We start from the raw sequence: 14,056 nt of genomic DNA, 5'->3' as shown, positions 1-14,056 counted from the left end.
GAATATCTTAAAATACATCATAATACATAATTCAATGTAAACATACATTGGATTGACTCAGGATAGTTAATAAAAGGGAATCATCAAATTTTAAATTTAAATTTATAATTAAAAGATAATTAAGATCAATTCTACACCTACAATAATATATAAAATTTCTGAATTTAAAAAAAAAATAAAAAAAATTAATTGAACAATAACAACATTTATTACTACATAACAAGCACTCTAATTTAAATGGGCCAAAATATAGAGAATAAGGGCGTGGGTTTGCAAATTCGACAATCACAACAATACCCATTCCCAAAGACGTAAGTAATCTGCACCAATCTGTGTGTGTGTTCGATTCATAAATTTCGGAGGTTGGTAAATTGTTAGGATCACAGAGGAAGAAGATATGATCGTTGGATAGTTATGCAGTGCGGGAGCAGAGGAGCCTCTGTAGTCATAAATGTCAATGATTTTGATTTCAGACCACTCCTTTCGGAACTTAGGCTCGGGACACTCCGCTTCAAGGTGAGTCTAAATGCATTGCTACAAATTTTGTATTGAAATGAGTGAAGAGATCCCGTCTATATCAATTATGTACTGAATTGACCGAATCATTTGCTCCCTGTGAAAATTATGTTGAACTGTGTAAATTCTTTATGTCCAAATAATTAAACATCTATATCCCACCTCAAGGTTAAACTACCTTTTTGTCTACAAGCATGTTTGAGGGGCTTCCTCTATGTTAAAAATGTAGAGTCTTTTAGATGTGGTTCACACTATGAAAGGAGCGTGCTTGCCCCCACGGCCGATACAGTGGTAGGTACTTGGCCTGCACATTGTTGGGATACAGGTTGGAGACAAGCTAGTGGCGCCTCAACAACTATGAAACCCCGGGGATGGCTGTAACCATCCATTTTACCCAAACCTTCCCCACCTTCGCCGCCCCGGTTTCCACACCTCCACCCAAACAAAAGGCTTAAACGTGGACCTGTGAAGAATCTTTTAATTGGTATCCATTTATTTAATTATATTGTTGACCATAGAATTTTATTCTGGATTCTTCAGCAACCAATCCGACACCTGAAAGTTTAAGGAATTTAGCTCGGGAAACTTTTGAATCCAATGACCTTTTTGTCAATCGTTAACACGTTCTTCACTTTCGCTAATTTATTTTGATCATGGATCACTGAGTGTGATGCAAAACATAGATGTTAAAAATAGCTGCACATTTTTTTACAAAACTTTGCAAACCATTATTATGGACTGCAAAAACCTAATGATAATAATATTCTTTACTTTTTCAGCTGGTCGACAGTTGAGATGGGTTATAATCAGGAAAAAGGATCAGTTTCAATTTTTCAAATCATGTGAGGCTGAGAACCTCATTGAAACACTCTGGAAACAAACTCTGGGGATTTGTTCCCATGGTGGGGAAACACCCTCACAAACTGGCCACCTCATGGGCTTGATTATAGTCTGCTCCTTCTATGTGGAAGCATCCACGGTGTTCACACAATTGTGCATCCCAAGGGTTGTCTTACGGCAGAGGTTATCCTGCTGCTCCTCACCCTTGCCAAAGGTTTCTAGCATCCAATTATGATGTGTTCAAACCAATTTCAACACCCAAAAGTCCTGGTGGCATCTATTTACGTCAGCAACTATATTGCTCCTAGGAAGCTAGTAGCCTTCCAAAATTGGACTGGTGAAAGATTCTCACAGCTCAGTCCTCTTCTCCACAAACCAAAACCAGATTTGAATACCCATTTAAAAGTTCTAAATAATATGTCAAAATGAGTGTAGGTTGTTTCACAAGGTGTTTGCCAAAATTAGGGTTCTATTGCTGCTCCAAAAGCTCAATTAGCCTACTTTTCCAAAGGAAGTATCACCAAACTTGCTTGTCAACCTCCCACACTAGTTTGCAGAGTCTTGTAACTTCACAAATGAACACAATCCACCTTTAGTGTCACTAAAATCCCTCCTTTTCTCACTGTTCTCTCAAATTCTCTTACTTTCCCAATCTAAATCATGGAGTTGCTGAACTAGGGCTTGGCCAAAAACCCTTCTTACTTCATCCCCCGCTACAGAACTTGACATCAATGAGAAGAACAGATCAGAAAAACTTCTATTTCACCAGGTTTGATTAGATTTGGATGGTGGAATACGGTTTTATTTGCATTTTCCCTCTCAAACCCTTGTAAACTAGGGTTTTCAGGCAGTTTTTGGAAAAACAGTTGTAACTTGCTTACTACTGGATGAAATTCCCTCTAATTGGTCTCAAATGAAAGTAGATTCACAGACCTCTCCTTTGAGTATGGTCTTCCTTGGTTTTCACGTCCATACGGGACCGTACAAGCACGAGAGCAGCAAAATAACAGTCTAGAATGCAGAAAATCACAAAGTTTCTCTATTTTTTTTGTCTCAAAATCTTCCAACCAACATTTCGTCGACCCAATAGAGGCTTTTAAACTTTATTTGGCCAGGAAACCAATGGCCACAACTAATATTGAATTACATGACTCTTCAACTTCCAAAAGTTGTCAAGTTGCTCAAGCAACTTTGAGAATTTTGGACAACTTTTACAAAATGACTCAAACTTGACCTTACATGACAAAAACACATGAAAATGGTCATAACATGACCTTATCACATGAAATAAATCAAAATACAGTATTAGACTCCTAAGTACATTATTGATCCAATTTTGCCTTAGGTGCTCCTGCACCAATATCATATCATCTACATACAAGACAATAATTAGGATATGATCATCAATACATTTAATGTATACACAGTGATCTTCTTCACTTCTAACAAAACCCAATTTCATGACAAATGAATTAAAGTTTGATACCACATTCAGGGAAACTATTTTAAACCATAAAGAAACCGTTTTAACTTGCAAACCAATTGTTCCTTTCCTTTTACCTTAAATACTTTAGACTGTTTCACACAAATTTCTTCTTCCAAGTTGCCATGTAAAAGAACAGTTTTAACATCCATTTGCTCAATATCAAAATCATTAGCTACAACAATGGATAAAAGAAATCTAATAGAGGACAATTTAGCAACAGGAGAGAAAATCTCATCAAAATCAACTCCCTCTTTGTGGGAGTAGTCCTTAGCTACTAGTCTAGCTTTGTACTTCTCCAATGAATTGTCTACTCCAAATTTCTTTTTGTAGACCCATTTACAACCAATGGCTTTCCTTCCCTTGGGCAAACGAATAAGACCCCAGATATCATATGATTTTAATGGCATCATCTCCTGTAACATGTCTTGTTGCCAAGAATCACAATCATCTAAAAGAATAGGGTTCCCTATAGGGTCTAGGTTCATCATCAATACATAATAAATCAAATATACAACAGAAGTCTGGTGGGCTATACTCCGTTGTCTTGTGAATCTTTTGAGAATAGGAGTATGGGGCTCTTGCTGTTCTTGACCTCGGTCAACCTCTTCTTGTTCATCTACCTCTAAACCTTTATCTTCTTCTTCTTCTTCTTCATCCTCATGTCCACCTCTCTGTTCTTCCCGAGGTGCACTTTCTTGCTTAATTTTTCAAAATGCACTTTCCTTTTCTTATCTTTTTCTTTTGGTTGTTCAAGATTAGAAATAACACTAAGTACCTTGAAAATCACATCTCTTCAAAAGATAATTTTTATGGTTAGAGGATTCCATAACTTATATCCATTTACATTATTACCATATCCAATGAAAATGCACTTTTCAACTTTTGGTTCCAACTTAGTTTGTTTTTCTTTAGGCACATGAACATAAGCCTTACAATTAAATATCTTTAAATTTGAAACAGAAGGTTTCTTACATGTCCACACTTCATAAGGTGTTGTTTTAAAAGCCTTACAAGGAGATCTATTTAACAAGTAACAAGTAGTACTTACAGCTTATGCCCGAAAGCATCTATCAAGCCGTGAACTACTTAATATACTAATAGCACTTTCCATTATTGTTTGATTCATCCTTTCTACCACTCCATTTTGTTGAGGAGTATACGGAGTAGTCTTTTGTCTAATAATTCCTGCATGTTTACAAAATTCATCAAATTCCTTAGAATAGTATTCCCCTCCATTATCAGTTCTTAAAACCTTAATTTTGCAATCTGTTTACTTTTCAACTATGGCCTTAAAATCTTTAAACTTAGTGAAAGTTTCATGTTTATGCATTATAAAATATAGCCACGTGTATCTAGAAACATCATCAATGAAGGAGACAAAATATCTAGATCTTCCAATTGATTCAATATCCACTGGTCTAAAAACATTTGAGTGAATAATTTCCAATTTATTTTTAGATTTATTACTGGCTGAAGGAAATGGTTTTCTGAATTGTTTACTAAACACACAATGTTCACAAAACTCAAAACTCTCACTAGAATATGAAAATTGTCTAACAAAAATAAAATAGTTTTTGAACCATTCTCACTAATGTGGCCCAATGTATGGTGCCACAACATACAAGTATTTGCAGATTCATTTACATTGGTAGATTTAACAACATGTGGCTTCAAGCTTAAATAGAGTCCTCTCTCTTGTCCCCCTTGCTACCACCAAGTTTCCTCTTACCAATCTGCAACCATACTTGTCAAATATTACATGCAATCCACTATCACTCAACATAGAAATTGAATTTCTATTTAAACCTGGAACATGCAAACACCTGAAAGAGATTTAATTCTCCCATCACTAAACACAATTGTATCTTACCCCTTCCGACAATAGGATATGAAGAGTTATCACCAAGGTAGATTTCTCCTCCATCATATTTCCCGTATGTGTGTAATGACCCTTATATTATGTTCATATATATATATTTGTTCATTTTATGGATTGCTTTAATCATTTCCGTACATTATTATTATTATTCCCAAATTAATATTAAAGAGTTATGCACAATTTATTATTAATTGTTAGAATAATATTTAATATTGTTAAGTTTTGGTGATCAGATTATAATTGCAAAATTATTTGCCAATGAATTAGTTTCACCTACAGTTCAGACTATGAGTTCAATCAGCCCTATCAATAATGATCTGCTGGTAGACAGAGGAATCACGACACAAAGGAGGAACTCAATCTGATTGTTAATTGTGTAATGCACGATCTGCAGAATAGAGAACACGATCTGCTGTTGGACTTGGACAAATCTAATACGTAGAATGCGGGACTGTATTTTATATTTTTATCTTCTGTACTATCGATATGCTAAAGGAGGGAGAGATCGAACTTATATATGCAACATGATATCTGAACCAAACAACATGCCTCTCTTTAATCATCACATCTCTCCTCCTTAAGATCGGTTAGACATTAACACGTCTAAAGACAAGTTAGTTAATACGTTTTAAGAAAGAATCGATTCATATATTAATCGATTCATACATTAATCGATTTATGTATATATATTAATCATTTCATAAATCAAATCATATAAGAGTCGATTCATACACAATTATTATTTTATCATAGCAATATATGACTAATTTGTAAACTAAGTTGTCTAAGGCCGATTAGGCCAATAAAACAACTTAGTTGACTCAGTCTGATCAGATTACTGACCGATGCTATACTTTAACACTCCCTCTTAGCTAGGGAGGAATCCCACTCAAGATCTGAGTCACATAGTGATATTCACCATGGCTACTCTCAGAGAGTGAATCTATCATGGCTACATCCATGAGAGAGAATGCAAGAGAACACAACTACCATGGTTACTCCCATGGATGGTGAACAAATAGATATCACCTCACGGTGATAACAAACATCATGGCATATCCATAGACATCACTTCATGTGATATCCACCATTATGGCTTATCCACGGATATCACCTCACTTGATATCCACCATAGAGATCTCCTCAAGTAATATCCACCATTATGGCTTATCCATAGATATCACCTCACATGATATCCACCATTATGGCATATCCATAGATATTACTTCACGAGATATCAACCATTATTGTGAGATCGTCACCTCACAATAATGGTAAGATGTACAAGTGTTTATCATTGTGAGATCATCACCTCACAATGATATTCACCATGGCTCATCCAGAGGGTAAACACACAAGTACAAGAAAATCATCACGGACTCTCTCACGTGATGTTGTCATGGTGTCACACACATGACATCCACCATGAACCATATCAGAGGGTGGAGATAAGGGCTTACGCCTCAAGCATCTCTCAAGGAGAAATGCATTAACAAGAGTTTACACATTAAACATCTTTTGAAGATAAGAATACATTAGTATACAAATGAACAAATATAAACAAATCAATTAAGCTGAGGCTCAATCTCAGCTAGGGCTTCATTCTCCACCATACCAAGCTTACCTCGAAAGTACACAACTTTACTCTGGAGAGAGGCTTGGTGAGGATGTCTGTTGTTTGCTCATCAATACTAATGTATCTTAGCTGAATAGCATTCCTTTCCACCATGTCTCTAACATAGTGATATTTGATCTCCACATGCTTTGACCTATCATGGAATACAGGATTGATTGAAAGCTTTGCACAACTTTGATTATCACAATGGATAATTGTAGGTTCTAAGGATTGTCCAAACAATCCTGCAAGAAGCTTTCGAAGCCATACTGCTTCTCGTGCTCCTACACGTGGTGCAATATACTCGGCTTCTGTGGAGCTCAGTGCTACTGAAGACTGTTTCCTGCTGCACCAAGAAATCATAGCTGAACCCAGATTGAAACAACAACCATAGGTGCTCTTCTGATCAGTGACACATCCTGCCCAATCGGAATCAGTAAATCCATGCAGCTTCAAGTTCATATCAGAAGAATATCTCAGGCCATATCCAACCGTGCCTTGCAAGTATCTCTTGTTTTGTTGCAACTAGGTGTATTTGCTTTGGTTCACACATGAATTGGCTAAGTGCACTTATTGCATAGCAAATATCTAGTTTCGTATTGACTAGATACATTAAAGTTACAATCATCTGTCTGTATAGTGTAGGGTCCACCAGATCTGAGGTAGCTTTAGCTTCTCTTAGCTTATGCAAGTTGGTTTCCATAGGTGTGGCCATGGATTTACAATCTATCATACCAAACCTCTTTAGAATTTATAGTGTACTTCCCTTGACTCAGAATGATCCCATTAGATTTCTGCCAAACTTCTAAGCCAAGGAAGTAGTGCAATAAACCAAGGTCCTTCATCTCAAATGTAGAAGCTAGCTCCTTGTTGCATTTGATAATAAGATCATCTTCTCTAGTGATAAGTAAGTCATCAACATAAAGAATCAAAATTAATGCTTCCCCATTAATTACCTTGAAGTACAAGTTTGAATCTGCATCATTCTTGGAGAATCCCAAGCCCATCAGATAACGATCAATTCTTTCGTACCAAGCACTTGGTGCCTGTTTGACGCCATACAATGCCTTCTTCAGCTTGCAAACATGAGATTCCTTCCCATGTACCACAAATCCTTCACGTTGTTCAATATACACTTCCTCCTCAATTATACCATTTAGGAATACCGTCTTTACATCCATTTGATGAATCTTCCATCCTTTAGATTCTGCAATAGCTATAATGGTTCTGACTGAAGTGTATCAGGCAACTGGAGCAAAGGTTTCCTCATAGTCAATTCCCTCCCTTTGAGAGAATCCTCTAGCCATAAACCTAGCCTTGTATTTTTCAATATTACCATCAGCAACATGTTTGATCTTAAAGAGCCATTTAGAAGAAACAACTGATTTACCTTCCGGTCTAGGTACTATGTCCCAAACATCATTCTTTAGACTAGACTGATACTCTTCAGTCATGGCATCTTTCCAAACTTGTTGACTAGTGGCTTCCTCAACACTGGAAGGTTCTGACTCAATGATTTGACTCATCAATGCAACCTAGCTAGAGAACTTATGAGATCTCTTACTTTCTCTAAATGTACCTTTTGGGGCTGCAAAACCTTTAGCTTCTTGCATCATTTTCCTTGCCCAAAGAGGTCTTTTCTTACCAATCACAATGTCAGTAGGCCCATCAGTAGGATTCAAGGGCTCATTTGGATCATCATCTTCTTCAGGTTCATGAGTCTCCCTCTGAATCTTAGGAGTATGGTCTTCTTCCATATTTTGAGGAGGCTCTTGATCTTCACTGTCCACTTCAGGGATGCCCTTGGACTTTTTGAATGCAACATCTTCTTCAAATATCACATCCCTACTCAACTCAATCAATTTCTGTCATGGAATGTAGATTCTGTAGGCTTTTGATGTTTCGCTATAACCTACAAATATTCCCTTCTTGCCAGAAAGTTCCAACTTTGTCCTTTTATCTTTGGGTATATGTATGTACACTGGACAACCAAAAATCCTCAAATGACTTACATCCGGCTTCACCCCTGTGAATGCCTCTTCAGGAGTCTTATTCTCCAAAATGCAGTGAGGACATCTATTTTGAATATAGACAACAGTTATAGAAGCCTCAGCCCAAAAGAAGGTTTGAAGATTTTGGTCATGGATCATGGCTTTGGCTGCTTCCACAATAGTTCTATTTTTTCTTTCTGCCACATCATTCTGTTGAAGATTATAGGGAACACAAAACTCGCTCTTAATCCCAGCTTCAATACAAAAATTATGGAAGTTACCGGAGATATACTCCCCCATTATCAGATCTCAAGACTTTAATCCTCTTCCCTGATATGTTTTCTACTAGAGCTTTGAATTCCTTAAATCTCATAAGTACTTCATCAGATTCTTTACTTTAAAAAAATTAGATCCATGTTTTCCTAGAGTAGTCATCAATAAAAATAACATAATACAAGAAACCACTCAAGGAAGCAACAGACATAGGACCACATAAATCTGAATGAATGAGCTCTAAAATACATCTGGATCTACTTTCACTACTATGAAATGCGCCTTTAGTGTTCTTACCCAATGCGTAACCTTTGTAAGTTCCTTCATGCTCCTGGTTGAGTTTTGGAAGGCCTGTAACCATCTTCTCCATTGTAGGTTGTGCACGAAAGTGAAGGTGACCCAAGCTTCTATGCCAAATCTCACAAGTACTTGATGAATCATGAAGTAAGGCTTGAGGAGGAAGAGTGCAAAGTCTATAAAGACATCCATGACGAACTTTGATGACTTGAGCTGTCTTGATATTTGATTTCTTTGGCCATGCGAGGACTTTGCCATCGATGAATGCGATTCAATAATCTTTGTCTTCCAAAGCTGATATAGAAACAAGTTTTCACTTATTTCCCGGAACAAATAGGACATCATTCAATTCCAAGGAAACGCCTGAATCTAGTTGAAGAGAAGAGGTCCCAATTCCTTTCACAGAATAACTAGAGTCATCTCCAATGGTCACTTGTTCATTTGAAGTTTTCTCCACTAAATTATTTAGACGTTCTCTAAATCCTGTAATGTGGCGAGATGCACTACTGTCAATTATCCAAGTATTGTGGTCGGTAGGCACATTACTTGAAAGGGCTGAATAGAATATGAATCCATCTGAATCCTTTTGTGCAGGAGTCTCACCAATATCCGCAATGGAGGCTTGAGGCATAGTCCTAGTTGGACACTTCATTGCATGGTGACCATATTTGTCACATCTAAAGCATTGGATTTTTGAAATGTCCTTCCTTCTTTTGTGTGTAGGAGCATGATTTGATTCTTTATCTTTCTTTCTTTTGGAGTCTCCTTTCTTACCCTTCTTCTTTGAGGAGTGTGAGGCAAGAACATGAATATCTTCATTTGTAGATCTTTGACCAATGCCTCTAGTGACCAATCTTGACTCTTCTTGAATGCAGTCCGTTTTTAATCGATCAAACTTGGAAGTTTTGATCTTGTGCTTATCGCTTGAATAAATGATTCCCATGAAGAAGGGGGACCATTGAATGCCAACATGGTTAAATCTCTACTCTCTATGGTGTGTCCAACGGTAGAGAGTTGATCTTTCAATTCTATAATTCTTAAGAAGTATGAGGTGATGGATTCGCCTTTTGTCATTTTGACATGGTGAAGTTGTTGCTTTAGAGCAAGAGCTCGGCTTGTGTTGTTTATCTCATACATCTCCTCTAGTGCTTTGAACATGCCATGTGCTGTCTCCAACTTGGAGATAATTGTCACGATGTGATCTTTCACTGAGTCAACCAACATCTTCATTGCTTTATGGTTCTTTCTCTTCCATTGAAACTGCTCATCCTCTTCGGTTGGTTCTGGCATGGCTTTCTTCACGAATTCGTCTAATTCATTTTCCCCCAAGGCAAGCATAATTCTAAACTTCCTGGATACGGAGTTTGATGCTCCTTCAAGTTTGTCTTCAACTCTAATTCCATTCACCATCTTGATGCTGATAGAAATAGATGAACTTGAAGATAATAATAGAAGATAATCTTGCTTATATAAATCTGATCTGATCTTTGCTCAATCTTGCTCTGATACCATGTTAAGTTTTGGTGATCAGATTATAATTGCAAAATTATTTGCCAATGAATTAGTTTCACCTACAGTTTAGACTATGAGTTCAATCATCCCTATCAATAATGATCTGCTGGTAGACAGAGGAATCACGACACAAAGGAGGAACTCAATCTGATTGTTAATTGTGTAATGAAGATTGGGAGATGATAGAGAATCTGCAAAACAGAGGACACGATCTGCTGTTGGACTTGGACAAATCTAATACGTAGAATGTGGGACTGTATTTTATATTTTTATCTTCTGTACTATCGATATGCTAAAGGAGGGAGAGATTGAACTTATATACGTAACATGATATCTGAACCAAACAACATGTCTCTCTTTAATCATCACGTCTCTCCTCTTTAAGATCGGTTAGACATTAACACGTCTAAAGACAAGTTAGTTAATACGTTTTAATAAAGAATCGATTCATACATTAATCGATATATATATATATATATATATATATATATATATATATATATATATTAGTCATTTCATAAATCAAATCATATAAGAGTCGATTCATACACAATTATTATTTTATCATAACAATATATAACTAATTTGTAAACTAAGTTGTCTAAGGCCGATTAGGCCAATTAGACAACCTAGTTAACTCAGTTTGATCAGATTACTGATCGATGCTATACTTTAACAAATATTATTATTGTTAATCGTCAATTATGTAATTGGCTGTTAGACATCTTAAATGTCTACAGTAACAAGTAGTTAGAAGTAGGTAGTTAATTAATAGCTACAGTATTTTGTAACTTCTATATAATGTAATCCTTACTTAGTTAAGATGAATGAAGTTTTTTACCAGTTCATTTCATGAACATGGTGCTATTAGAGCCCCAGGTTAGGAAATTTTTTGAAAATTCTTTTAAGTGTAATAATTTCGAAATTTTTGTGCCTAGTTCCTGTGCTAGGGTTTGCGTGTCTAGTTCCTGTGCTAGGGTTCGCGTGTCTGTTTTAACCCTGCAACTTGCATGACTGGTAATTGAAAAAAAACAAAAAATACCTGCAACCCGTGATCTTTTGGTCGCATTTTTCTTAGACCGTGCGTTTTTTTTTGGGCGGTTTTTTTCTTGTCTACATGCAATTTCTGTTTTTTCTAGTATTTTCACGACTTGTAAATCACGTTTTCGCGATTTTCTTAGAAAAAGCGATTTTTACCTCGTGACCTGCAAATATTCGCGCGATTTTCGGCTGCCATGGCTAGGGTTTTGCCGCTTTGTGTCTGTAAATTGCGATTTTTTTGCTGCCTAGGGTTTCAGAAAATTCATCTAGGGTTTTAACCCAAGGTTTCAACTCGATTTTTTTTTTCAATTTCAGTGTTATGGGCACTTAAACGTGCTCTATCTCTCTTAGTTATATTGGGATGGTTTGGTTGCTGGTCTACCCGAGATCCAACCTCAAAATCATGGAGTTTGTGGAGCCTGTCAAGCCGAGAAGCAGTATCGGACACCATTCTCGGATGGTGATTCTTGGCGAGCCTCCAAGGTCCTTCAATTGGTTCAGGCTGATGTATGTGGGCCAATGAACACTCCATCTGTTACTGGTTGCAGGTACTTCCTGTTATTTGTTGACGATTTCAGTCGTAAAATGGTATATTTTTTGAAAATAAATCAGATGTGTTCAATACATTTCAGCAATTTAAGGCCTTAGTTGAGAAAGAATCCGGTTCTCAGATTGTCACTCTTAAGGTCAGATAATGGGGGGGAGTTTTGTTCCAATGGCTTCTCTACATTTTGTGCTACACATGGCATTAAGCGCCAACTCACTACACCATACACCCCTCAGCAGAATGGTGTCGTTGAACGTAGAAATCGCACATTATTGAAATGGCTCGTTCTATGATAGAGCATCGCAATGTTCCTAAGAAATACTGGGATGAAGTAGTTTACACTATAGTCTATCTGCTAAATCAGTCACCTACACATGCCGTTAAGAAGATGACTCCTGAAGAACCCTGGTCAGGACGCAAGCCTAAAGTGGGCCATTTGAAAGTCTTCGATTCTATGACTCATGTATGGATTCCAGACGCTAAGCGTGGTGAGCTAGATTCAAAGAGCCAAACACTTATGTTCACTAGTTACAACGACAACCACAAAGCCTACAGGTTGATTGATGTGGAGATAGATCGTCTCATTTTCAGTCGTGATGTTGTGCTTGATGAGATTATTGGTCCATTCATGCCTACTACTCCTAGTCTTGCGACTTTGTCTATGCAGACTCTTGATGTTGGTGTTCGTCTTCCTCTTGGTTCCCATGATGGGAGGTCTTCAGAGCATTTTGACTTTGAAGATGAGGAATTTACTAATCCAGCACCACCTGATTTTTCATAGGATTTGCATCCAGATGATTTTGTTCCAGCAACTCTAGGGGATGTTGTTCCTCCAATGTCAGATGTTGGTACTTCTACCCTCAGGCCTAAATGGTGGGCCAAGACTATAGGAGATCTTCATGATGATGAGCTTCTTGAGGATAGATTAGTTTGCCGCAAGAGAAAGAAGCAAAATACAGTCAACCTTGCACTTATGGCCAACATCCACAGCATCCATGAGCCGCAAACGTATTCCGAGGCTAAAGGCATTCCTGAGTGGGAAAGGGCTATGGAGACAAAATACCATAGTCTTTTGAAGAATAACACTTGGGTTCTTTCTGATTTGCCTCCTGGGAAGAAACCTATCAGTTGTAAATGGGTTTACAAAGTCAAGTATCATGCAGATGGTACTTTGGATAAGTACAAGGCCAGATTGGTTTCTTGGGGTTTTACACAGCGGGAGGGCATTGAATACGAGGAAACTTTTGCTCCTATTGCCAAGGTGAGCACTATTCGTCTTCTTCTCGCCATTGCAATTCAGTTTGGATGGAAAATTCACCAGATGGACGTTAAGAGTGCATTCCTCAACGGTGAGTTGTAGGAAGAAGTTTATATGACTCAACCTCCTGGCTTCAAGGTTCCTGGTAAGGAATGTCAGGTTTGCAGATTGGTAAAAGCCCTCTATGGCCTGAAGCAAGCCCCTCAGGCTTGATAATTCAAGATTGATCAGTATTTGGTTGCACATGGTTTTCAGTGCAGTCCCTTTGACACTAATCTGTATGTCAAACTCTCTGATGATGATATCCTTTTTCTTGTTGTCTACGTGGATGACTTGATCATTACCGGCAATTCAACACATTTGATTACATACATCAAATAGGACTTGTGCCAACCTTTTGACATGACAGATTTGGGGCTTCTCCATTATTGTTGTAATGTCCCCTTTTCCGCTCTAGCTTGTTTTGGGGATTGTTGGCCAATTCTGAGATCTGTTGGTTAGTCAGAAGCTGAAATTAGGGTTTCCTATTTTCTAGGTGGATGCTTTGGCAGTTTTGGTGGCTTGTATGTTGGAATTTTATAGTTTTGATTCTGGATTCCTTCTGGGTTTTCAGAAATCTTCGCAATGGGGGTACTTGCATAGCAAGCAATGGAGTTTGACCGACTTACTATTTTTAGTAAGTGGTGGTGGAAGCAGCTAATTTCTCTGGGTTTTTCTGGGTTTTTTGAGAGCTTCGCGATGGTATAATATGCAAATCAATCTGAAGACCTTTTCAGGACTTACTATTTTTAGTAAGTTTGG

General features: G+C 37.4%; 1 protein-coding gene across 5 annotated transcripts in view; it reads left to right on the top strand.

Moving 5' to 3' along the window:
* The first annotated feature begins 249 nt into the window (after positions 1-249).
* Positions 250-14,056, top strand: part of LOC131073819 (uncharacterized) — a 98,144-nt gene continuing 84,337 nt past the window's right edge. For 4 of the 5 annotated variants that reach the window (XM_058010338.2, XM_058010334.2, XM_058010335.2 and 1 more), the window contains exon 1: positions 251-516. The gene's annotated coding sequence lies outside the window, so the exon portion shown is untranslated. Of the gene's footprint in view, positions 517-14,056 lie in introns of all 5 variants that reach the window. The other variant, XM_058010339.2, reaches the window with a different exon arrangement.

This window comes from Cryptomeria japonica, chromosome 2, assembly GCF_030272615.1.
Source record: "Cryptomeria japonica chromosome 2, Sugi_1.0, whole genome shotgun sequence".
NCBI classification, from domain to species: Eukaryota; Viridiplantae; Streptophyta; class Pinopsida; order Cupressales; family Cupressaceae; genus Cryptomeria; species Cryptomeria japonica.
This window is presented reverse-complemented; position numbering and strand designations above follow the sequence as displayed.